This window comes from Narcine bancroftii, chromosome 1, assembly GCF_036971445.1.
Source record: "Narcine bancroftii isolate sNarBan1 chromosome 1, sNarBan1.hap1, whole genome shotgun sequence".
Classification (NCBI taxonomy): Eukaryota; Metazoa; Chordata; class Chondrichthyes; order Torpediniformes; family Narcinidae; genus Narcine; species Narcine bancroftii.
Genome location: NC_091469.1, coordinates 61828390 through 61855641, shown reverse-complemented (window position 1 = coordinate 61855641; position 27252 = coordinate 61828390).

The following is a 27252-nucleotide window of genomic DNA, read 5'->3' as shown; positions in this document are numbered from 1 at the left end:
AGTGTAATGATTTATGAGATAGCTCAGACGTGAACTGGCGTAGATGCCTGAGGCTGAGAGGTTTCCTGTGTCATAATAATATTTATTGAATATAAATAGCTAAAACTTGCTGTGGTCCCTAAGAGCCGTGCCTTTCCATTCAAATGAGTAGAGCTGCATTCCCTGGATACACACAGATCTATCAGAATCAGAAGGTTTTGTCACAAAATTCGGTGTTTGGAAGCAGCTTCATAGTGAAAAAATTCATATAACCATTTGTACAATAAATATATAAAGAAAGTTAAAAAAAAAGTGCTCAAAAAGTAAGGCAGTGTCTTTGCTTCATTGATTATTCAGAGAGCTGATGGCAATGTGAAGAATCTGTCTTTGTCTCACTGTGTGCTCGTCATTGAGCTCCTGCTTCATTTCCCCTGATGGTAGCAGAGTGAAGACGGCTTGGCCTGGGTGGTGGAGGTCTTTGAGGATAGATGCTGCTTTATTAAGACACCGCTTCTTGTAGATGTCCTCGATGGAGTGAAGTCTGGTGCCTGTGATCTTGCAGGCTGAGTTAACAACCCTCTGGATCTTTTCTTGTCCTGAGAGTTGGTGCCTGCATACCGGGCAGTGATGCCACCAGCCAAAATGCTCTTCACAGTACACCTGTAGAAGTTTTTGAGAGTCTTCAATGACATAATGAATCTCCTCAAGCACCTCCCAAAGTACAGCCACCGGTGAGCTTCCTTTGTGATTGCATCAACACGGAGGCTTCATGTCAAATCCTTGGAGATGTTAACCTCTTGGAATTTGAAGTTCTTGACCCTTTCCACTACTGAGCCCTCGATGAGGATTGGGTCAAATTCCCCTGACTTCCTTCTGAAGCCCACAATTATCTCCTTGGTTTTGCAAACATTGAGCGCAAGATTGTCGGCATGACACCACTCAACAAGCTGATCTCTATCCCTCTTTTATGCTTCCTCTTTGCCGTTGTGATTTTGATGACAACTGTGAGTTCACTGGGAAATTTGTAGGTAGCATTAGAATTGTGCCTGGCCACACGGTCATGGGTATATAATGAGTAGAAAAATGGACAAAGCCTGCATCCTTGAGATGTGCCTGTGTTGATAATCAGTGAGGAGAAAACACTGTTTCCAATTCGTACTGACTGTGGCCTTCCGATGAGCAAGTCAAGATTCCAGTTGCAGAGGGGGATGCAGAGACCCAGAGTTTGCAGCTTCTTGACCAGCACTGAGGGAATAATGGTGTTGAAGACTGAGCTGTAGTCGATGAAGAGGAGCTGTATGTATGAGTTCGTGTATTCAAGGTGATCCAGAGCTGAGTGGAGAGCCAGCAATATTGCATCTGCTGTGGAGGAATTGTGATGAAAGGTGAATTGCAGTGGTTCTTTTTTGGTCCCACTGGTCCTCTAAACAGATTCCTCAGCTGCTGGCCTTTCCCTACAAAACCTGGGCTAATGAGTATTAATGAAAGGGTGTGTACAGGGAAAAAAAATATTAATAATGGAGTGAAAGCCAGGAAAGATTGAATGTCCTGAGAAATGGAAGTGCAGAGTTACAGGCAGGAGAGGGTCTGGAGCTGGTTTAAACCGAGCAGCAAAGTCATTAACTCTAGGCTGTGTTGAGAATGCTGTACTGTGCCCTGTCAAAATCTGACTGTTGGTGAGAGTGGCTAATATTGTGCTCTTATTTACAAAGCATTGCAAAGATAATCCAGGAAATTAAAGGCCGGAGAGCCTGGCATCAATCGTGGAAAACTTGCTAGAGGGGATTCTGAGGAATAAGATCTACTGGCATTTAGAGAGACAGAGAGTGATTAGAGGTAGTTGGCATAGTTTTGCGTATGAGAAGACGTGAATATGATAGCTTTTTTTAAAAATAGTTAATCAAGAGAATTGATAAGGCCCAGCAGTGGTTATTGTATAAATGAACTTCAGCTAGGATCCACAGGGCAGGTTAATCTGGAAGGTTAGATCACATGGGATCAAGGAGAGCTAGCCAATTGGATTCCAAACAGTTGTGCTAATGTTTCAACTGAATGATTAAATGATGCAATAATGGGAGGAGGGCAAGAGAAGATCCCAGAAGTCAGAATAAATGGGATAGTCTGGTGAAGAACTATCCCGCTACATATTTTTTTTCCCGGTGGACTGCAGAGTCTCTCTGGTGCTATCACCAGGCACTCCTGCCAGAACACTGTGAGGGGAATCTCTCGAGGAAATAAGTGTCTGCAGTTTGGAGGGGTCTGCAATGGAAGCAGATGCTCTGCCTCTTGATATGAGCTCAATGGAAATAGGTGATGTCCACAGTGCTCAACAAAGTGTAAGGCATCCTATGGATCACCACTATAGGCTGGAATAATCCTGAGGAGAGAAAACTGAAAGTTATTGTGATGCTGGCCTCCATGGACAAGGAAATCAAGTAGTATGTGTGAACTGCTACTTGAGTTCGCAGGAATTGGGAAATATCAATGTATGTAAAAAAAGAAGCACAATTTGGACATTGGACCAAAGGAAAGCTGAATCTAATATAGGTATGTGATTCTTATCAATTCTGGTCAATGCAGAGTATATCTTTGGCTTGGCTTCGCGGACGAAGATTTATGGAGGGGGTAAAAAGTCCACGTCAGCTGCAGGCTCGTTTGTGGCTGACAAGTCCGATGCGGGACAGGCAGACACGATTGCAGCGGTTGCAGGGGAAAATTGGTTGGTTGGGGTTGGGTGTTGGGTTTTTCCTCCTTTGCCTTTTGTCAGTGAGGTGGGCTCTGCGGTCTTCTTCAAAGGAGGTTGCTGCCCGCCAAACTGTGAGGCACCAAGATGCACGGTTTGAGGCGTTATCAGCCCACTGGCGGTGGTCAATGTGGCAGGCACCAAGAGATTTCTTTAGGCAGTCCTTGTACCTTTTCTTTGGTGCACCTCTGTCACGGTGGCCAGTGGAGAGCTCGCCATATAACACGATCTTGGGAAGGCGATGGTCCTCCATTCTGGAGACGTGACCCATCCAGCGCAGCTGGATCTTCAGCAGCGTGGACTCGATGCTGTCGACCTCTGCCATCTCGAGTACTTCGACGTTAGGGATGTAAGCGCTCCAATGGATGTTGAGGATGGAGCGGAGACAACGCTGGTGGAAGCGTTCTAGGAGCCGTAGGTGGTGCCGGTTGAGGACCCATGATTCGGAGCCGAACAGGAGTGTGGGTATGACAACGGCTCTGTATACGCTTATCTTTGTGAGGTTTTTCAGTTGGTTGTTTATCCAGACTCTTTTGTGTAGTCTTCCAAAGGCGCTATTTGCCTTGGCGAGTCTGTTGTCTATCTAATTGTCGATCCTTGCATCTGATGAAATGGTGCAGCCGAGATGGTGCAGTTGGGTACTAAGAGATGCTGGAACATGCTTAACTTGAATTTTATCCAACTATGGGGCTTTTAGGTTAATGTGGTGTAATTGGGTGGCACGTGATTGTGGGTGAAAAGCCTGTTACCGTGCTGTATTTCTAAATTTTAATTGACCTACAAATGCATCTGAGTGTTTGTTTATGTTATTCGTGTATCATCAGTTTACATATACAACACTGCTTTCCTGTCTTCTTGAAAGTGAGAGCTTTTCAAACTCAGTTTACAGGTGTAACATATTCACGTTTACTAAGTCACTTTGATCTTTTCAAAAGGTGTCCTTTTTTTTTGATTTGAGGAAAATCTCAGTTCTCAACTCAGTTTAGTAGGATCTTGTCATATTTCTTCTATAGTCTCCACCTTCTGAAGCATATCTCTCCTGCGTCTCTGAAGGAATGAATAATTTGTGTGTAAATATATTGTTTCATCTCTTAGTTTCACAAGGTATCTCCTTAAGCCACTTAATACAACTTTCTTTTCTACATTTCATTTCCAAATCTCATATTTGCAAAGTGGTGTTAATACACAACCCCAATAGAACTTTAAATGTTTCTTTTCCTGACTTGACTCATAATTATTTTCTTCTTCAATTGCTTCACTTCCATTCTCCCCTCAAGATTTGGCTGAGTTATATTAAATTAAATCTTCTCCTGAGTCTTCTCTGCAGAATTATCTCAGTGAGAGTCTAATCCATTGTGGAATGTGGTGCATGCTAATCAGTGAATCATTTTAAATGTGAAAACCTGCTCCTCGAGCGTTGACTACGTCATCCCGTTGCGTGACGTCATCCCGTTGCGTGACATCATCCCGTTGCGTGACGTCATCGCGCAAAACTCCCCTGTCAACTGCTTCAATAACACTAAACCAGCAATGCTCTCATCCCCTCACCAGAGCAGTGGAACTGATTAAAGTGCATGGACACTACACCAATTGCTTATTTGACTCTGGGTCAACTGACAGTTTTATCCAGCCAGATCTGGCTCTCCTTTGGGGACTTAACATTATCCCCACTACCCAGAGGATCTCATTAGCGACGAGGTCGCACTCGACTGGGATAAAGGGGTATTGCATCGCCACGCTGGAAGTACAGGGCGTAACAGTCACCCACTTCAAATTATTCGTCCTTCCCCAATTGTGCGCCCCAGTGTTGCTGGGATTAGACTTCCAGTGTCAGTCCCAAACAGTGTCCCTACACTTTGGGGGACCCCACGCCCCCCTCTCGGTCTGCCATCGCCCCACCCCTGAAGAACCCGAGCAACCCGCCCCCGTGCCCCGGGGCTAATCCTGTGGCCTTTCCACACTCCGGATTGCCCCGCCAGCACTCTTCGCAAACCTCACCCCTGGCAGGAAGCCTGTGGCCACCAAAAGTCGGCAATATAGTTAGGAAAACAGGCAATTCATTAGGAGTGAGGTGCGTAGATTGCTGGATGAGGGCATCATCGAACCCAGTTCAAGCCCCTGGAGAGCCCAGGTGGTGGTTGTCAAGAATGGGGAAAAACTACGGATGGTGCTCGACTATAGCCAGACCATTAACTGCTTCACGCTCCTGGATGCGTACCCCCTGCCACGCATCACGGATGTGGTGAACCAGATCGCCCAATACCGCATTTTTTCCACTATTGACCTACGTTCGGCCTACCACCAGCTCCCGATCCGCTACGAGGATCGACCATTCACGGCCTTTGAAGCAAATGGGCAGCTATATCAATTTCTCAGGGTACCATTCGAATTCACGAATGGTGTCGCGGTCTTCCAGCGGGAAATGGACAGGATGGTGGACTAGAACGGGCTAACCGCTACCTTCCCGTATCTGGACAATATCACCATCTGCGGCCACAACATGCAGGACCATGACGCCAACCTAGACAAATTTCTTCAAACTGCCCGTCGGCTGAACCTGACTTACAATTTGGACAAGTGTGTCTTCCGGACCACACGACTCGCTATTCTAGGTTGTGTGGTGGAGAACGGGATAGTCATGCCAGATCCTGACCGCATGCGTCCCCTAATGGACTTACCCCCGCCCCCCCACATACCCAGAAAGCTCTCAAACGTTGCCTGGGCCTTTTCTCGTATTACGCCCAATGGGTTCCACACTACGCCGACAAGGCGCGTCCTCTTATCAAGACCACCTCATTTCCCCTCTCGACCAAAGCCACAGCGTCTTTCAATCGAATCAAATCCGACATCGCTGCTGCGACGCTGCACGCGATCGATGAGTCTGTCCCGTTTCAAGTCGAGAGCAATGCATCCGACTTTGCCCTGGCAGCCACCTTGAACCAGGCCGGTCGGCCTGTAGCCTTCTTCTCCAGAACCCTCCAGGGTCCGGAGAGTAGACACTCCTCGATCGAGAAGGAGGCTCAGGCCATAGTTGAAGCGGTGTGTCGTTGGAGACATTACCTCGCTGGGAGGCGCTTTACACTGTTGACTGATCAACGCGCGGTCTCCTTCATGTTCAGCAACACCCAACGTGGTAAGATAAAAAACGACAAAATCGCCAGATGGAGAATCGAACTCTCCACCTTTAACTATGACATGCTGTACCGGCCTGGTAAGCTCAACGACCCGCCTGACGTGCTCTCCAGGGGGACGTGCGCCAGCATACAGATGGACAGACTACGGAAACTCCATGAGGCGCTCTGTCATCCAGGGGTCACTAGGTTTGCTCACTTTGTCAAGGCGCACAACCTACCCTACACAGTCGAAGAGATCCGCTCCATGACCCGAGCCTGTTCGGTGTGCGCTGCATGCAAGCCCCACTTCTTCCGTCCGGATAACTCCCACGTTATCAAAGCCACCCGCCCCTTCGAGCGTCTTAGCATAGACTTTAAGGGGCCCCTACCGTCGATCAACCGTAATACCAACATCCTTACAGCCATCGACGAGTACTCCCGCTTCCCATTCGCTGTGGCCTGCCCAGACACCACTGCCACCTCAGTGATACAGGCCCTTCACAGTATTTTCACCATCTTTGGGTACCCCAATTCCATCCACATTGATAGGGGGTCCTCATTCATGAGCAAAGAGCTGCGACAGTACCTTCTGGAGTGTGGTATTGCTTCAAGCAGGACCACGAGCTATAACCCACGCGGTAACGGCCAGGTCGAGAGGGAGAATTCCACCATATGGAGAGCGGTTACACTAGCTCTCCGGTCTAAAGGTCTCCCCACCTCTTACTGGCAGGAGGTTCTCACGAGTGCCTTACACTCCATCCGCTCCCTCCTATGTACTGCAACAAATGCCACCCCCCACGAAAGGATGTTCCTTTTCCTGAGGAAATTCGAATCAGGAACCACTGTACCGGCATGGCTCACCGTCCCTGGCCCCGTCCTTTTGTGACACTACGTCCGGCACTCAAAGAACGACCCCTTGGTCGACCGAGTGACTCTACTCCACGCGAACCCACATTACGCCTACGTTGAGTTCCCAGACGGGCGGGAGGACACTGTTTCGGTGCGGGACCTAGCTCAGGACGCGGTAGACCCAGCAAACCCCCCAACCCAACCTTCCCCAACTCTTTATTCCCCAGGCCCCGTGCCGCAACAGATGGACCAACAGCACCCCAATGACCCGGGCCACCCTGCCGACAACACGACTGGGGAATTGAGCGACGGAGCAGTCGCACCTGACGAGCCTGCTGGCAACACCACTCCAGCAATCCCAATCCCGGCACCATGGCAGTCACGCCGGATGGTCAGACCCCCTGACCGCTACAGTCCTTGACCTACCCTTTCCTTTCATTCTCTCCCTCGTTTTTTTTTTTCCCAGGGTCAGTTCTCCAAGAAGGGGTGAATGTGATAGTACAGATCTATCACCAATGTACATAGTGTATATAGTTACTGTATCTAGACTGTGCTTACAGCGATTGGCTGAGAGCTAAGCCACACCTATTGTCTGGGCCTTAAAGGGTTGTGTCCCTAGCCAGGTCAGATCATTCCGGACTGGTCGGCCACCTGTGAAGAGCTCCTGTCTTTTGCTAATAAAAGCCTTGGTTTGGATCAACAAGTCTTTGGTTCTTTCGACGAGCTCTACACCTTTGCAATATTTTTTTTCTTCAGAGCTGCTTGGACAATTCTAACTGAAATTTCAACTTGACAACATTTTGTTTCATAAATTATCAGAATTGGTTAGGTGGAATATAAATTTGTTACAACAATATAATGTGCCTATACTAAAACATTTAATGAAGTTATGGATAAATGTGGATAGGCTTTTTCAATTAAGAGTGGGGGAGATTCAAACTAGAGGGCATGGTTTAAGATTGAAGGGGGAAAATTATAAGGGGAACATGAGGGGAAATTTCTTTACGCAAAGGGTGGTGGGAATGTGGAATGAGCTTCCGACAGACGTGGTCGAGGCGGGATCATTGGTTACATTTAAGGAAAGACTAGATAGTTACATGGATAGGAGAGGACTGGAGGGGTATGGACCAGGTGCTGGTCAGTGGGACTAGGAGGGTGGGGATTTGTTACGGCATGGACTAGTAGGGCCGAACTGGCCTGTTCTGTGCTGTAACTGGTTATATGGATATATGGTTATATGGTTATAAAGAAAAATAAAATGATAGGCTCTAGGGGTAAATTATTGGCTTTGACTCCATTGTATAATAATCAACTTATTTCTTTTTCAATATATAATCAAAGTTTATTGCATTGGAGATTTAAAGGTGTGAAAAATTTTGGAGATTGTTTTAAAGAGGGTAAGTTTTTATCTTTTAATCAGATGAGGGAAGATTTTGGTATTAAGAACTCTTTATTTCTTTATTATCAAATTCGATCTTTGGTAAAATATATGTTTGGTAGCAAAATGATTTTACCTAAAATGACTAAATTTGAGACTTTTCTTATGAAGGTACCAGAGAAGGGTTATATTTCATCTATGTACCAAATATTATAGGATGGAATGATAAAAAGGATTGGGATAGATTGAAAATTAAATGGGAAGTGGAAATTGGTTTTACTTTTTCTAAAGAGAATTGGTTAGATATCTGTTATGATAGTATTACTAGATTGATAAATGCACGTTATGTAATGATTAATTACAATTTTTTTACATCAATTATATTTGACACCTGAAAAATTAAAATAATATGGTTTTAATGAATCAGATTTGTGTTTTAGATGTGGTGATACGGTTGGAACTTTTTTTTCATGCTGTTTGGTTAATGGTTATGTATACATATACAATCTTTTTGGAAGAAAATCCAATCGTTTTTAGAATACCTGTCTAAAATTAAAATAGTTTTAGACACAACAGTATTTTTATTGGGTAGTTTGCAACCTCTGAAAAGTTTGGGATTAGATAAGTTCCAGCTTGCTTTTGTATATTTAGCTTTATCCGTAGCGAAAAAATGTATTGCTAGTACGTGGAAAGATACAAATATGCTTGATATTAATAGATGACATAATGAGATGAAATATTGTTTAATAATGGAAAAATTACATATGTTTTGCATGATAATAATAATTATTTTATTAATAAGTGGCTGTTATACTCAGAATATTTACATTTCAATTTATATTGACTAGATTTTATTATGTATATTTAACTTTTTCTTTAATATTCTTTATTTTTATGGCTCTCCTTAGGAGAGTTGGCTGAGGGGGGGAGGGGGGTTCTTTTCTTTTTTCTATATATAAAAAAAATGTTCATGTTCATGTTTAATTGCTGCATACGTCATATATTATTTGTTTTTTGAACGAATAAATAAAGTTTAAAAAAAAATTATCAGAATTGGTTATAACTTTCAAAGACTGGTTTTTGAAGAGAGCCTAGATATGAAAATAAATCTGCATTTTTTTGATAATATTGTTATGAGAACAGAACATATTTAGTATCATTCCACTTTGAATAATTAAGAACAAAAACCAGTTTATTTCTTTCTTAAAATTATTAATATGTGCTCTTTAGAACAATTTCATAGGCTATTTTGAACCTGCTTAAAAGTGGTTTTGTTGCCTTGGCACCACAAACGTAACAATCCATTTGTCTAATCCACACTTTGGAAATACAGTATGCCATAGTTTGGCAATTATTTTCATGCACACAATATCAGAATGCATTATTCATGGTAAAATTGTTCTAAATCGTGTCTTCTCAGTGAATTTTGATTAGTGCTCTAGGCCCACATTTAACTCAACTTTATTCCTTTGACAATTCTTATGATATATTATGGTACAGACTCGTCAAAAGATTTATCTATTTCGTTCATCCTTCTAATTTTTAAAATATTTTGTAGTTGCACTAGGCAGGCAGCAAGCAAAAGAATCACGCAGAGTCAAAAGTGAGTTGAACCAACTGACTTTAATAGAACTTTCGTGTGTGCTTCAGTCCCTCGGAACATGATTATGCTTGTGACTCCCAGGACCTTTATTCTTGCTCCACACCCAGATCTGTGGTGGACTTTCCCACGACTCTGTGATCTGGTTTCCCTTTTGCATGGGCAAGCGGCCACATGGTCTCTTCTTCCTCCCCTCCCTCCCCCCCAAGAACTGGCATTAGTAGGAGTGGAGCCTATGGTCAACACACCTCTTTAGCCTGTTTGGGTGGCTGACTTCGTCGGCATGGAGGTGGTACATGTTGTGTATGCATTCACACAATTAAGACTCGGAGACATCATGCTTTCTCATCCTTTACCATGCATCTGATACTTTGCGAATGTGAAGCTGAGGGGTTTGTGGTCCATGAAGACCCATGCCGGTCGATGTGGTGCCCAAGGAAATCAATGGCCAACAGCACTGGAGGGTGGATGGCCAGGCTGTATTCACTTAGGCAGTGGCAGATTTGGCACAGGTGCATCAAATGCTCTTGGTGTAAGAAGCTGGCAATCAGAATATCATCTAAGTAGATGAAGATGAAATTTAAGCCATGCCCCACTGAGTTCTTGAACCATTGGAATGACTGTGCTGCGTTCTTGAGTCCAAAAGGTATCCGCAGAAACTCGAATAGGCAGAACAGAGTGATAAGGGCCATCTTGGGGACATTGCTGGGGTATACTGGAATCTGGTGATACCCGCAGACCAGGCTGACCTTGGAGAAGATGCGTGCCCCATGCAAATTGGCCATAAAGTCCTGAATGTGGGGCACTGTGTAGCAGTTGGCCATGGTGTCATTGAGCCTTCTGCAGTCACCACATTGCCTCCATCCTCCAGCTGAATTGGGCACCATTTGCAGAGGAGAGGCCCATGGACTATCTGAGCGCCAGGCAATCCCTGTCTCCATTTTCCTGAACTCCTCCTTGGCAAGGTGAAGTTTGTCAGGCCTGTGTGCCCAGGCCTGTGGCAGTGGTCCTTGAGTGCTTAGATGTGTCTGTGAAGAGCTGTGGTGTAATAATGGTCGGGAGCTCTGCTGGTACTCTGAAAAATTTGCTGCCTGACAAAGTCACAGAGTCCGGGTGTGGAGCAAGTATCTTGGCTTTGCTAAGTGAGAAAGCCTAGAAGGTCTTGGCTCTCACTAGGCACTATCCCTTGAGGTCCACTAGGAGGAAATCTGCACCCAATAAAGGCTGCGACACAGCTGCCAGCATAAACAACCAGCTGGAACTGAATTGTAGCGGGATGGATCACGTGCCATATGTGCAAATACTGCTGGTGTTGGCAGTGGTGAGCACGGGTTCTAACATTCCAGCGCGGGTGTCATGGTTCATGGGGTGAAGATGCTAACCTCCATCGCTGTGTCTGCAAGGAATTTTTGCCCATAAGTAAAGGAGGTGACCATCCGCCGTAGCCATTAACAACAGCCAGCCCCGGTGTTTTTAAGAAAAGAACAGGGTGGGAAGCAATGGTGGGCTCCTGAACCCCACTTATGGTGGTAAAAACATCAACAGTCCGAACTGGGGTCACTCCCTGCTTCGGATGTCACCGGCTTCATTGATGGCATCGCGAAGGCCCAGGCCTTAGGACGTGATGCAGAATCCTGGTCGATGGAGGCCCCATCATGCCACAAGATATCTGTGCAGCCTTTGCATGGGCCATGAAATCATCATCAGCGGTAAGAAGGCGAATCTCTTTTGGCATCTGCTCAAGAAAGACCAGTTCGAACAGTAAATATGGTTTATAGCCATCTGCTCGTGCCAACATCACGTTCATAAAGGCCAATCGCGCGCGGTCACTTAGGCAGTCAACGTGACGCAAACCTGCTGCACAGTCATGGTGGGAAAGGCCAAAATTATGGATCGGGGCACCTTGAATGCTTCATACCAATGGCTGGTGTAGAAAGGCGATGATGTGGTCTGCTGTTCCCTGATCGAGTGAAGGTACTTTGCGACATCTAAGATGATTTGCCTAAACTGGAATTGGGCTGCAGCCTGTTCAAACCAGACCTGCAGTCAGCAATTTCAGTGAAACTGCATTCTATGTGCTTGGGTTGGTCATCGTTGCACCCAAATGCCGTTTGGACTGTCGGGCTCACCAATTTAGTTGCGCTAGGCAGGCAGTGAGCGAAAGAACCGTACAGAGTCAAAAGTGAGTTGAACCAACTGACTTTAATAGAACACTCACAGGGATTTAAATCCCTCAGAACCCGATGACACTTGTGACTCCTGGGACCTTAATGACATCAAGCCACCCGGCTGTGGGCTTGCCCTGCACCTGGGCGAGCTGCCACAATTTACTTATTTTAAAATAATACTTTTCCTGATTCCTAATGATCTCTACTGCTAAACAAAAAAACAATTTTCCATTATTTTTGATGTGAAGATTATGCTTTCAAACACTGCAGCTCAATTCTTATAGAATCATGAAGTATAGCACAGGTAAAATCCCTTTGAACCTATCTTATCCATGCTAACCATAATGTCTATTTATGCTATTCCTATTTGTCTGCATTGTATCTGTAATTTTCTATTCCCTTCCTATCCATGTAACTGTCCCAATGCCTCTTGAACATTGCAATTCTATCTTCCTCCACTTCCTCCATGGCAGCTCCTTCCAGAAAATTTACACATCAGATTGTCTTTAAATTTCCCCCATCTCACCTTAACCCAGTTACTCTAGTTCAGTGGTTCTCAACTTTTTCCTTTCCACTCACATACCACTTTAAGTAATCCCTATGCCACCGGTGCTCTGTGGATTTAAGGGATTGCTTAAGGTGGTATGTGAGTGGGAAGGGAAGGTTAAGAATCATTGCTCTAGACCCAATTGTTACTGAAATATTTTGCTTGAGAAAAATTGTCATTGGCCCATTTCCTTTGGAGTTATTGAAACTGTGCATATAACGAGTCAATTAGGTATAATTAAAACGGTGGTTTTCAAACTCTTTCTTTCCACCCATACACCTACTTAATCAATCCCTTACTAATCGGAAAGCACCTATGGCATAGGGATTACTTAAAGTGGTATGTGAGTGGAAAGGAAAAGGTTGAGAACCACTACTCTAGTTATAGACTTCTCAGTCCTGGAAGAAAGATTCTGACTATTTATCCTATCTCTGCCTTCATAATTTTGTAAATCTCTGTAAGATCATCTCTCATCTAAGTTACAGGGAAAATAAACTCAGCCTATCTAATTTCTCTTTATAACTAGAGTCCAGGTAACATCTTGGTGCATTACCTTTGTATGCTCCCTATTGCTCCTATCAAGTAGCTACTAGAACTATACACAGTACTTTGTGGTTTAACCAGCATTTTGTAAAACTGTAACATAACATCTGAACTCTTCTACTCAATACTTCAGCTTTTGAAGGGCAAGCTTTCAAATGCCCTTCTCACTTCTCTATCTACTTGTGCTTTAGTTTCAGAAAGCTGCAGACTTGCACCCCAAAGTATCTCTGTATGTTAATGTCCACCCTACATGTCCTACCAGAATCTGTTCTTTTAAAGTGCATTGCATCACACTTTTCTGAATTAATATCCATTTGCCATCACTTTCCCAACTTTCCAACTGCTCTAGGTCCTATTGGTCCTGTAAACAACCTTTCCTGCAATGCAAGGCTCCAATTTTCATGTTACCTGCAAGATTACTAATAATACCACATACATTCCCATCAAATATTACAAATGACGAAAAGACCCAGCACTGACAATAGTTGTACCCAATTTGTTACACATTCCTAGCCATCCACTCAGGTAAACTAATGATTAAATCAGTTATCAGTACCACATTGACAGGAGGAGAAATTGAGGGGTGTCCCTGTGGATGATCCACTATTGCATTCTTGTTGAAGCCATGGCAGTATTAGACCAAGGACCAAAATTGCTTAACAAAAACGAGGTCAGAACCAAACTATTTGGAGGTGGCAAGATACATAGCCACTTGATTTCTCTGAATTTCTTTTGCTTCTGTTTCATATTTTAATAATGACACTGTTTAGATGATGAGTTTACCTTTGCAGGAAAGCTTTTTGTGAACTTTGAAAACTTGAGAATAAGTTGAATCTTGAAGTTTTTACCAATATAAATGTGAAATTTTTCAACTCCAAAGGTTTCTTTCTCAACTTGAACACAGTTCCTGTCACTCTTTTATCAATGCATTTTTTAAAAATCCCCTGAACATCCTTATATGGCTTCTAAGCCACAATTCAAAGCATTACATGTAGGTTTTAGCATATACACAATGAATTAAATTCTCACTTCTTGCAGAAATTCTGTCATTTGCTCTTTGCCCTAATTCCATCTCCATTTTTCAATAACTGAAGTATTGATAGCAATACTGTTGCCAGACCTGCCAACAATGAGTTTAGAACCATATCATACCCAAGATGATTTAGTTCTACATTAAGTTCCTTGCCTTCAGAATCTCTTTCACTTCTTCCCTGAGTGATGACAATCCACTTGCAACTATTTTCAGCCAAAAATAATCCAGTTTCTATGATAATACAAATATGCTTCTCTTTGTCTTTGTATTTCATTGATGCAGTTGTGTGAAAAAATCTTCCAATATTCAATACTTTCCTACTTAGCTTGACAACAATCAATAGATGGTATTATTTTATCTGTAGTAATTGCCCATTCAGAGCCAGCTCTTCAGCGCTTGACATCCTGTTTTGCAGAAACTGACAAAATGTTTGGCCTGGAAGTCAGCCAGAAGAAAACTGAGGTCATCCATCAGCCAGCTCCCCACCATGACTACCAGCCCCCCCACATCTCCATCGGGCACACAAAACTCAAAACGGTCAACCAGTTTACCTATCTCGGCTGCACCATTTCATCGGATGCAAGGATCGACAACGAGATAGACAACAGACTCGCCAAGGCAAATAGCGCCTTTGGAAGACTACACAAAAGAGTCTGGAAAAACAACCAACTGAAAAACCGCACAAAGATAAGCGTATAGAGAGCCGTCATACCCACACTCCTGTTCGGCTCCGAATCATGGGTCCTCTACCGGCATCACCTACGGCTCCTAGAACGCTTCCACCAGCGTTGTCTCCGCTCCATCCTCAACATTCATTGGAGCGACTTCATCCCTAACATCGAAGTACTCGAGATGGCAGAGGCCGACAGCATCGAATCCATGCTGCTGAAGATCCAACTGTGCTGGGTAGGTCACGTCTCCAGAATGGAGGACCATCGCCTCCCCAAGATCGTGTTATATGGCGAGTTCTCCACTGGCCATCGTGTCAGAGGTGCACTAAAGAAGAGGTACAAGGACTGCCTAAAGAAATTTCTTGGTGCCTGCCACATTGACCACCGCCAGTGGACTGATATCGCCTCAAACTGTGCATCTTCGCGCCTCACAGTTCGGCGGGCAGCAACCTCCTTTGAAGAAGACCGCAGAGCCCACCTCACTGACAAAAGACAAAGGAGGAAAAACCCAACACCCAACCCCAACCCACCAATTTTCCCCTGCAACCGCTGCAACCGTGTCTGCCTGTCCCGCATCGGACTTGTCAGCCACAAACGAGCCTGCAGCTGACGTGAACATTTACCCCTCCATAAATCTTCGTCCGCGAAGCCAAGCCAAAGAAGAAGTAATTGAAAGGTCTTTAGTGATGATTTCACACCATCAAAATATATTTTTTTTACAAAAAAGTAGATGGAGGAATTTGGCACTGAACTTGTTTTGCCATTCAATAAGATCAAGTTTGATCTGATCTTTGCCTCAGTTTTTCCCTCACTCCCTCGATCCTTTCATTGCTCTCTGGGGTAGAAAATTCCAAAGACCCGAGTCCTGAGAGGAAACAAAAGAAATCTCCTCTCCATCTTAAAAAGGTTAATCCTAATGTTTTGTATATTATTGGAGATTATATCATGAGCCACCTTGTCCACTTCCATTTTAGCATGTGAGTGTCTGTTTTTAGGGGAAAGAGTTAGAAATGTTTGCTTTGTGAATAAATTTAAAAGTGCTGTTTTTCAGACTCGAGGATGAATTGTGCATGTTATGCACATTTTTAATTAAATTTCTAAATTTAGACGTACAGAACAGTAACAGACCCTTCCGGACCACAAGCCCATTCTGCTTAAAGTACCCCAATTAACCTACAACCCCCATACGTTTTGAAGGGTGGATGGAAACCAAAGCACATGGAGGAAACTCAGGCAGACAAGGGGAAAATGTACAAACTCCTCGCAGACAGTGCCAGATTCAAACCTGCATTGCTGGTGCTGTAATGGCATTGTACTAACTGCTATGATTTGTGGGAGGCTTATGCCAGAAGGAAGACGCAAGGATAAATGAAAATCCTATTGAAAAGGCAGGATTTTGCAAGGATGCAGAGATGCACAGAAAAGAACACCATGTCACTCGATTCCGGGATAAGCCAATTTTTGGCCAGTTTTCTGGCCACCTCATTTCACAAATAATTTTGTAAAACTACAAGCGCATTCCTATTGATTATATGACAGATATAATCATCCCATAACTACATTGGTACAAAAATACAAACTTCATGAAAGCAGTAAATGTATCTATTACTGCTAAACCTTCTATTTCAGATCTCAGGACAAGTTGCAGAATGTGCAATTTTATGATTTAAAAATTCTTCGAGGAAATTTACATTTGTATTGCATCTTGTTGTTTTCTTTCCCTTGAGTTCAAGGACCTCTTGCTGAACTCTTTTTTTTTGGTTTTGAGACAGGAGGTGAGGTTCTTCTATGGGAAGTGCCAGACAGAGAGGGTGGGTGGAATGCAACCCCGTTACTCGTTCCAATGCTTTTCAGGGTTTCTTTGCCTTCCCAACACATGGACACATAATTCTCAATACATCTTCAATGTTATTTCTCTACTTTGAGTGACTGAAGATGAGAAATTCCCAGGAGATGGTTGGGTTATTTCTTCACGGAGGCTTTCTACACTATTTTGAATCCTTTGCTTTAACAATCTCGTGAATGAGCTGAGAGTGGAAACTTTTCTATGCACAAAGTCTGTCCATGGAATCTGACAGTGTAACTGAGCCTTAATGCTGAAAATACTGGTCTCAGAATTAATGCCATCGCAATGCAAAAATAATGGCAGCATATTTGAAAACAGAATATTTCTAAAGCCATATGATAATGATGAGATAATCTGTTTTAATGATGTATAATTGAGGAATAAATATTGTCAGGACAATAGGTATAATTCTCCTATTGTCATTCAATATTGTGTTATGTAATTCTTTACAGCTGCTTAAGAGACAGATGAGGTTACAGTTTGATAGTTTAATGTTCCACTCAAAAGGAGGCATTTCCAGCTGTGGAATTTAACTCCATACCATTGACACCATAAGTGTCAGAAAAAGATTTATGCTATTTGGCCATCATGTCTTCTCCACTATTTGAATCATGGCAGACATATTCTTCCTTTAAACCCCATTTTTCTGCCTTCTCCCCATAAACTTTGACAGCTTTACTCCCTGAAGTGTCAGTATTAATGCCCATAACACTCGCTCTCAGTGTGAAGAGTGCAATCAAACTGAACTGTGGATAATATCTACAAAATGGGTGTGAAATTTGTTTTGATCTAGGTGTAACAGCAACATGTAGAACAGCCATTCTGAACCTTTGTTTGGTTCTGATCCTTTAGGATTCTGCTCATTTTTTATGGGCTGCCTTCCCGGTGAACCAGTCTCTCCTGCCGCGAACATAAAAAACGTTTAAAATATTTATGCTACATAAGGTGAAAATAAAATGAGGCTTTTACTTAAATGTGCTGTGGCCACCAGGTGAACCATAGGGCCACCATTGAAAATGGCTAATGTAGGAGTCTAAAACTATGTCCATGGGACCTGTGCACACTTGTGGTGCGAGTCCTACTGAATGCCTCCCAGCTTTTGCAATAATGCACAAAGTACCAGCGTGCAGTTGGCAGAATGGCCAGATCATGATAGGAATGGCAAGCAACGTCAAAATGACATTGGTGCTGACATTTTTGGAGGTTAGTATTTTAGACAGCTATGCTTTTAATGCACACCTAAATGTAGATAAAAATGGAGAATCTGCACACAGTCCAAAATAAAATCATGCAGAATATCTCGATGCCTTCCTAGTCATCTCCCAAACTACCTCCAATATGTCTCCTGAAGTGCTAAGGGATCAAACACTCTTCACGACTGCTACACTATTGTAGGGGTAGATTAAAAGAGCTACCACTGAAGGGTTACAGACAGCTAGCTGTCTTTCAGCACAGAATAAGAACAAAGATCACTATGGCAACAGTCCAGCCCACACCTTTTGAATTGGACCGATAAAGTAGTGAACAGATGGCATTTTACAGGAATAAATTGGTAGCTTCTTGTAGCCTTTCCTTTATCTTTCACTTGCTGTTTTTTTGTGATTCTTGCAACATGTGACTATATAACCTGTAAAATCCAACAATAAAGCTTGAAACCCAGACACTGCTGTCCACTTGTTAATGGTGGAGAAATGATCCCAAGAATTACTGCCAAGGATGCCTAACTCTCCATCCCTTTGCAAAGTCAGATCACCAGACTGTGCTTTCTCTTCCTTCCCTCCTAAGGGAAGAATCTGAAGAGCATTGTACTGGTGGAGAAGGCTGTACTGAGATGATCAGGGAGGAGGAAGAATAGTTACATGACTGTGTGGGGTAAGTCGACTGGGTCATGTTCAAGGCTCCTGAAGCAGATTTGAATGAATATGCCACAGATGTTACTGATTTATCAGTAAGTGCATGGACACATATGTTCCTACTTGTAGGAACTTGAGGTGTATCTTAACTAGAGCCATGCATGTACCAAGAGATCTGCAAGATGTTGAAGACCAGATGTGAGGCATTCAAATCAGGTGAATCAGAAACATTAATAAAATGCAGATACAACTTCTAGAAGGCCATTACCAATGCAAACTACAATTCTTGAGCAAGCAGGAATCTCAGATGGACACACATCAGCTGAGGCCATGCATATACACCATTACATATGATGAGGTGAAACAGGATAGTGTCATTAAAGGTGATACATCTCTTCTGGATGAGCTCAATGCTTTCTACATTTGCTTTATAAAGGAAAATGATGAAGCACCCTTGTGAAGTCCCCAGAGCCCATGGAGACTCTGTGCTCCTAGTGTCTGAGGCTGTTTCCAAGAGTTTAACCTCCACCCAGACAGAGTGCCTGGCTATCTTCTTGAAACCTGCCAACTTACTGGGATTTGTGTAGATGTTTACAACATCTCACTTCTGTGATCAGAGGGCCCCACTTGTTTCAAAATGATATCCATCATTATGGAGCAAATCAAATCCTCACTCAGGACTGACCTAGACCCATTGCAATACACTTATGGTCACAGGAGGACAGTGGCTGATGCCTTCTCACTGGCTCACCACTCTGCATTAGCTCGCTGAAACCGCAGGAACACCTGCATCAGGCTGTTGTTAATTGATTACAGCTTGGCTTTTAACAGTTTCATACTGCAAAGCCTATAACTAAACTGAGGAATTTGGGAGTTGAACAAAACATCTGCATAGGCCGGGGTCTAAGGGCTAGAGAAGCTCAACAGGTCATACAGCATCCATGGGAAGCAAAAGCAATCAATGTTTCAGGTCTGAGTCCTTCTTCATGAGTGTCAAAAATTAGGCAGAGAACAAGTAGGAAGGTGGGGCATTGGAGAGGAGGAGGAGAGGAGCAGCGTATTTGTTTGCAGCAGCAAGAAAGAATTACAGTGCATATGTACTCTGTACTTGTGGGCATGACAATAAACTCATGAGCATTAGCATTTCCCCTGCCCTATTTGATGAGGACATTAAGTGATTATCGTTAAATTGGACTGATTTTCGTCTGGGTTTTGCTCTGGATCCATGAAAGCCTGATGCTTCCTACAGAAGCTTCAAGATCAACTGTGCTGCCAGGAGCATGTGGGAGATACAAAAGGACCTTATCAACGTCAAAATTTTTACATAAGCCAGCTGCTGCCAGACATTGGGGATTAGCAGCGTTTCTTGGAATCCAGCATTACTGCAGGAATATGCGGAGGACAGACAAGATCAAGATGAGTTGTCAGAAGAGGGAGGCAGGATAAGTGGAGTTCTGTTCTCAGGAAGAAACCAGATTAGCCCATGGAGATCAAGAAGAAATCCTCATAGTCAGGTTTCAGAGCGGAAAAATGCCTGACTAAAGATAATCTCACCATTTGCTGCAGTAACATTTGTAATCACTGTCTTCCGGCTGTTTGACAGCGAAAAAGTGTCCGAGTAATTTGAAGTGGCACTGAAGATGTTTGCATCATCTCAATTTGATGTCTCCTGCTGCACAATGAAGCTCAGTGATGTACTTCTGTTCTGTCTTGCCAGAAAGCACAAGAGAGAGAAAGTACTGCGGGCTTCCTTACAACATGGACTGCACTGACTGCATCATATTGCTATGTGCCACTATTTTGCCAATGCAATGATCAAAGATTTCTTCATCTTGTATAAAACCATAGGTTTCATGTCTTATAGGTCAATGCCAAGTGCCCTCATGACAGCGATGAAACTTTTATTCTATAGTTTTCTGCCATGCCAAGAGCATTCAAGTCAAATGCAACTAAACAAAGGCTGACCTACGGGTGACAAGGGGTACTTGTGCGAGGTGTGGCAATGACTGGTGCATTGAGTTTAGCAGCCACACTGTCTATAATACTGTCTTTCTGAAGCAAAATATCCCAAATCCTGAATTACATCATAGGGCTGGGAGAGGATAACTACTGAGAAAAGCAGCTTACTTATATTCCTGTGGCAATTCTAATCTGTTAGGGGATGAACAAGTGGATTGTTATGAAGCATGCAAATGCACTTGGGTGCTAATTTGCAGTCATGGTGACATGGTAGCCAGCAGAGATGATGTGATGGGAAGTTGAGTTTCCACAACCGTATAAATGGAGTTGGCCATCAACTCTTTACTGAAAGAGGTGCGCCATACAAAGCTTTAGCTTCTTGAAATTACATGCAGGCTTTACACCAGATTCCTGCACTCTCATTGACCTTCTCTTGTAAGATTTCATACATGACTAATCTATTGGTGATTTGATTCCTGTGATTTTCGTAGTTCCTGCACCCCAATCTCTGCTCTTGCTGTGGACCATTCAAGGTTGGTGTTCCAACAGGCACAGGTGTGGCCTCTGTGTGATCCTCTAAATTAAATACATCACTCTCTGAGTCGATGGGTACAGGGTGAAATTCAGTAATGGCTTATCCTCATTCTCTTTCTCTGCACCTTCACCCTGCATTTGTCTAATTTGTGTTTCAGATATCCAGGAATTACAAAGGTAAGATTGTGTCATGGTGAGATGGGATGGTAATTAATGCACACTTCCACTGTCATCCTCTTGTAACAGTGCGGAGGAAGAGGATTAAGGATGAGAATGCTGATGTACGCAAACAGCCAGATGACACTCCATCTGTCCTGCCACTTACCCTTATCCTCTGCACTACCTACTTTTACTTTGTGCAAACCCACGCATACAATCAAGCTTGAGTCATCAAAGCTGTGGCTGTCCCATGAGGCGGAGTCCATGAATGTGATTTGGTCTAAGCAGGTCTTGTTCACAGATATCCTTGATGGCCACATAAGAATTTATTCCTCCTAAATTGCCTCAGATGATCAGTGACTAATTGTTTAAAAATGGATCAAGTTACTCTTAAACAATTTAGTTCTACAAACATTAGATAAATTGATGGAGGTAACTGACAGCTGAATAGTGGCCAAATGAAGAAATGAGCAATACATCCAGTGCAATGGGAGTCTGCTCTCACTTGTCAAATATCACTCTTTCCCAAAATCTTTCACTTCCCCAATCTCACATACCCTGTAGGCAGTGCAGAGGTTACTGCGTCCCTGCTGAAGTATGTCTGAAGGGCTCAGGGTAATTGTGCTCTGCAATCCTTGTATCACTTTGGGAGGAGGATCAATTTTACTCCCTGCTTTATTTGTATGTATTGTCATGGATTCCTTTATCTCACTGACATCAATTTAATGGGGAGACTGAAGGTATTAGTACACAGAATAAAGTCACAGAGTTTTACAGCACTTTGGTTGATCTTTCCTTTACTGATTTCCTTTTTATCAGCAGCTCAAGGTTGGCTCTTTGCATAATTTTGAACAGATTTATTAATCAAGCTTTCCATCCACTTGACTTTGATTCGCTATTCCTTTTTTTTATAATTTCTAACTCATTCCTCTTTAAATTTTACACCAATAGTGTGATATGCATAAGACATGTCAGGAAACACCTGCCAGGCAGGTGCTGCAGATGACTATTAAGAGATCTCAGTCTAGACATAATCCTATGGGTCATGTTGGCATATTCGAGTGAAGTTATTGAGGGAAATTTTGCTGTCAACTGTGACTGAATTTCAGTCACTACTGCTGGCTGGTGGGGAAAAAAAACTCATTTTTAGCAATTTTCCTCATGAGAATTTTCAATAAAGGTTGGGAGAGTTGGCCGTGGCACATTCCTGCATGACGAAAGACATCAATCGGTAAGGAGAACAGTATAATGTGGTCAAAACAAACTCTATTTGCGAAATGTAACAACATTGCTAGTCAGTTGAGTCATTTCCACTGACAGCTGGAAATGTTAAAAACGTTAAATCTTTCAAAATTTCCCGATGTTTCTTAATGTTTCCAAGACATTCAGCGATGTTCAGTTTCTTTCAAGGGAATTAAAATTGTAAGAAGGCATAGAACTTAAAATCAAGATTTAAAAAAAAATTCTTAAAACGCCATTGAACATTCTAAAATACCTTTAGATGCTCTTAGACTTACAAACACTGACCCCACTTGCTAAATTAGTAGAAAAACAAATAATTCAGGCCAAATATTTATCAGGCAGTAAAAATGTTGAAATTTTGGGATTTTTTTGCATTTTGATCCTGAGTTCCTACACCATTAAGTTATTCGCATACATGTTTGGTGTCAGCTGCCTCCTTTAAATACTATCTGTTTCAAAATGATTCTCTTCTTTTATCATTTCATCTCATACTGGTTATGTTATTGCTAAATACTTGGGGATTCACATATCACATCTTCTCCCTCTGGTGTTCTGATTTTCACAGGATAAACTTTAGTTTGATGATGAAAAATTTCAATGAAGATTGATTGTCGTCAATTATTAGGACTGCACTTGATGTTCGTCATCTCCCAAAATCCTACAATTGATGCTTTTTCCTTTTATGAAAGGACTGATTATTCAAGGATTATTTTGTTCTCTTTTAAGAGAACTGAACAAGGAAAAACCATGTTTTCAAGATTAAAATACTTGCTGATCAGTTGTAATGCTGTATTGGCATTGAGATTGATATGATCTATATTGTACAGTCAATGTACAACATAGGTGAAAAAGGATCTAATTGATGATGCATATTTTTTATAATGTAATCACTAAATTATCACTGAATTTTATTGGGTTTAATCACAAAATATTTACCTGGGCATCATAAAGCTGAGTATTAAACTAGTCCATAACAAATAACACAAATGTCTGTGGAAAGCAATAGATGGTCAATGTTTCAGGCCGAAAGCAAAGAATATCAAGTACGAGGCAGACTTCTAGAATCTGCAGACTTCTTGTTTGCCTCCATAGTTAATAAGTTGCTTGGAAACCATCAGGTCAACTAATGATCAAATCAGTTATCTGTTCAACACTAACAAGAGGGGAAGTTGAGGATATGACTCTGTGAAAGACTTCTGGATAATGTTATTTCTCATTTGACCTTTAGGAAACACCCTTGTGTTAGCTTTTCAGCTGATTGTTATCATTATAACAAGTTTGAAGTTGATAAAGAGCATACTGTTACAACATAGACCAGCAGCAATAGAAATTCATCAAGACGATGGTATGTTCAAAACAATTTTTATTAATAATATTAATAATATTAATATTAATGTGTGTGTGTGTGTGTGTGTGTGTGTGTGTGTGTGTGTGTGTGTGTGTGTGTGTGTGTGTGTGTGTGTAAAAAGCCATTACAGTTGAATCATAATTATGAAGAAATTATTTTAAAGTTCAGTCTCTGATATCTTTTGTGTTGAAACTCAGATTCTTTAAAACTGCTGTTCAAAAGTTCTCAAACTCACAAATTCATGAAGATTTGCTTTCAAATAAATCTTTCTTCATACAAATGACCTTTTCCACAAATCCCCCTCTCTAGCATGGAGGAACCTGTATTTCACATGATGATTTCATAAACCTAGGCAAGGGTTAAATTAAGTAACCATTAAAAATGGATACCATAGAACAGCCTTCTTTTGACAAAGAGATGGTGAAATAGCTCTTTCTCTTCATATCCACTTATTCTGTGTACCTCCATGACAAGGAGAATACTACACAACCGTACCTTTCTCACTGAAGCTACTGCATTTCTGACTTCATTTAATGACTGGTGCAATATTAAAGGTGTCTTCTTGGCAGTGTTATGACATGACATTACTTCTGTTTGAAGTCTCATCTTCCAAAAGTATAAGTTGATGATTCCAATTTGCCTGTTCCGGTCACAAGCAGATGGCTTTGTGTGTACACAGATCACTGAAGCAAAAGCCAGCTTGTTTGAACAGATGCCATCTCTTAGCAAACACCATTGCCCTTAGTTTCAATGAAGAACCACTTCTGACTTTTATGGTGTTAACTAAGATTAATAATATCATAATTCTGTCACAATACAAATATTTACCTTGTTAAGAGTCCACTATTGAGATAAATAGCCATGTTATTTATTTTGTCTTAAATATGGGGATATAGTGGAATTTTTATGAACACAAAAACTTTTTTGTAATACTTTTTGAACAAAGCATGTGAAACATGTTGAGGGTTTGCATTGGGGATGTTGGAGGGACCAATTCATTTGCTCTGATCACATGTGAAAATTGCTGAAATCCAAATTGTGGCATTAATATTACATATTGTGTATTACATTAATATTACATATCAATTATGTAAAGGATTGAACTGCAAAAAATATATACATTATTTTTGTATGGATTTTATTATTTTAAATACAGTCATAGAGTCATACAGCCCAAAAAACAGGCATTCAGCCAACCATGTACACACCAACAGTGGACATCTGTTCACATTGAGGAAGATTAGGTAAACCTTAATTAAACAAACCAGATTTCTAATGGTACATCAACACATTCACTTCATAAAGTGTGATCTCAGACTTTTCCAAGGAATGTTCTTGTTGTTAAAGAATGTATTGCTATAATAGATCCTTTACCTTTCAAGGAATCCTTATTGTGGCACTACATAAATCTAATGAAATAATGCATGAGTATATAATTAAGATGAGGAAGTTATCACAACAGTAATAATAGAAATATCCTCTCTCAGGTGAGATTAATATCAGTAATTAAGTGTCCAAATTCAGAAATTGCCAAAGCAGTGGAATCAGGAAGAGAAATGATTGAAAGATTTCTGCACGGGAAGAGGCTATTGAGCCCATAGTATCAGCACCAGCTCTCTGTGAGAGCAACTCTCTTGGTCCACAGTCTTATAAATTTTCTTCATTATTCCCTCCTCGAGGTCTCAGTGAATGAAACCGAGCTCCACCATATCTGCAGGATTTACATTCCTGTCCCCGATTCCAATAGTCTGCTGTGTAGATGTTTTACTCTGAATCCTCTCCTCCTTTTTTCTATTCCTATGGCCTCAAGTCCACGATCCCTTCAAAGGGAAAAGCCTCCATCCAGACCACTTTTCATTTTATAGACATCTTCATATCTTCCTTCAAGCTTCTTTTCTCTAAAGAATGACTCCTAATTTGTCTTTCTAATTGTTGTACTAAGAGCATTATTCTTAAATCTTTCTGGGCGCTCCCTAATGCAGTGATCAAAATCAATCATGATCTGTCAACATTTGGAACTTGCTAGTGAAAAAGGTTATTCCATACAACATTCTGTATAGTGACAAGTTGAGAAGACTGTTCTGAAACAAACTGAACATTATTTTAAAGACAGGATCATTTATGTAGTTACAAAGGTGACATCTCTATAGGGTTTGCTGGAATAATAATAAAATAAAACTGAGCAAATAAAGTGAAAGTAAGAAATCGAAGAAAGATTCTCAAAATGTTTAAAAGTTTCTGATATTCTCACCTTATAAAAGAAGCTACTTAAAAGTATAATTTTGAGAAAATGTTAACAACTTTTGATGAAAAAGGGGCTTACTTAACCGATGTTGAAGCATTGATTATTGTTATGACAGCGATGTGACATTTGAATTGGTACAGTGACACACTGAATATCTAGAGGGGTGGCCACATCAGGACTTGAAAATTTACAACTAAATCTGAAAATCCGTATGAGAGAAAAGAATGAAGTAACTGGAGTTGAAGTATGATTCTAAGACACCACATTTAAATCATACAGCCTCTGGACCAAACAAGTGAGAAGTAACTGCCTGGAAAAAAAAAATCCCCTGGATTGGAGTAACATTTGGAAAAATAATCCCCTGGATTGGAGAAACATCCATGACATTAAGAAGAGTAAAACTGGTGGTGGTGGTGGGGGGGAGGGGGGGTTGCTTGTCATGCAAAGGACTTGAACAGATGGATGAATGTATTGGACCAAGCAATCTCAGTCTCTCCCAAAATCTTTTTCAACTGCCATAAATACAATGCTACTGAAGAAAAATAGAGACCCATTAAAAATCTCATCATATCACTTCTGATTGCTGACTATAAGATAGTGACAAAGGCGCTAGATAATAGATTGGGACAATACTTGTTAAAATTAATACATACAGATCAGGTGGGATTTGTTAAAGGAATACACTCTTAAAATAGTCTGGGCAGACTATTTAATGGAATACATATGGCAAAATCAAAGCTGAACCCAAGTATATCAGTCTCCCTGGATGCAGAGAAAGAATTTGATCACAGAGAATAGCTTTTCTTATTTAAAACATTGGAAAGGTTCAGTATAGGTAAAATATTTATAAATTGGATAAAAACTCTTTATCATATACCACAAGCCAAAACTATAACTTAAAATCAGCAGTTTTCCCCTTCAATAGATGGAGTAGATAAAAAAAGATCTAGATATAAAAAGGCTTTAAAGTTGGACAAGAAGAACATAAAATGAGTCTATTTTCTCATGATGTGCTATAATACTTATCTGATCTAGCTGAGTCCTTGATAAAATTTCACACTACATGAGAAAAATATGGAAGAGTTTTGGGTTACAAAAAAATATGGATAAGAGTGAGATTGACTAACTTTGACTATAAAAGCTATCAAAAATGTAGCAGATCTAAATGGAAGACAGATGGAATCAAATATTAAAGAATAATGACAGATAATAATTTACAGAATTTATACAAATTAAATTATACTCCACTTGTAGCAAAAAACAGAGAAAGATCTACAGAAATGCAAAGACCTGCAGATTACTTTATTAGGAAGAGTAAATTGTATAAAAATGAAAGTGATCCCAAGAGTACAGTATCTTTTTCAATCATTGCCTATTGCACTACCCCCAAAAAAAATCTTTAAATTATTAAATAATTACCTAAGTCAATTCCTCTGGAATAA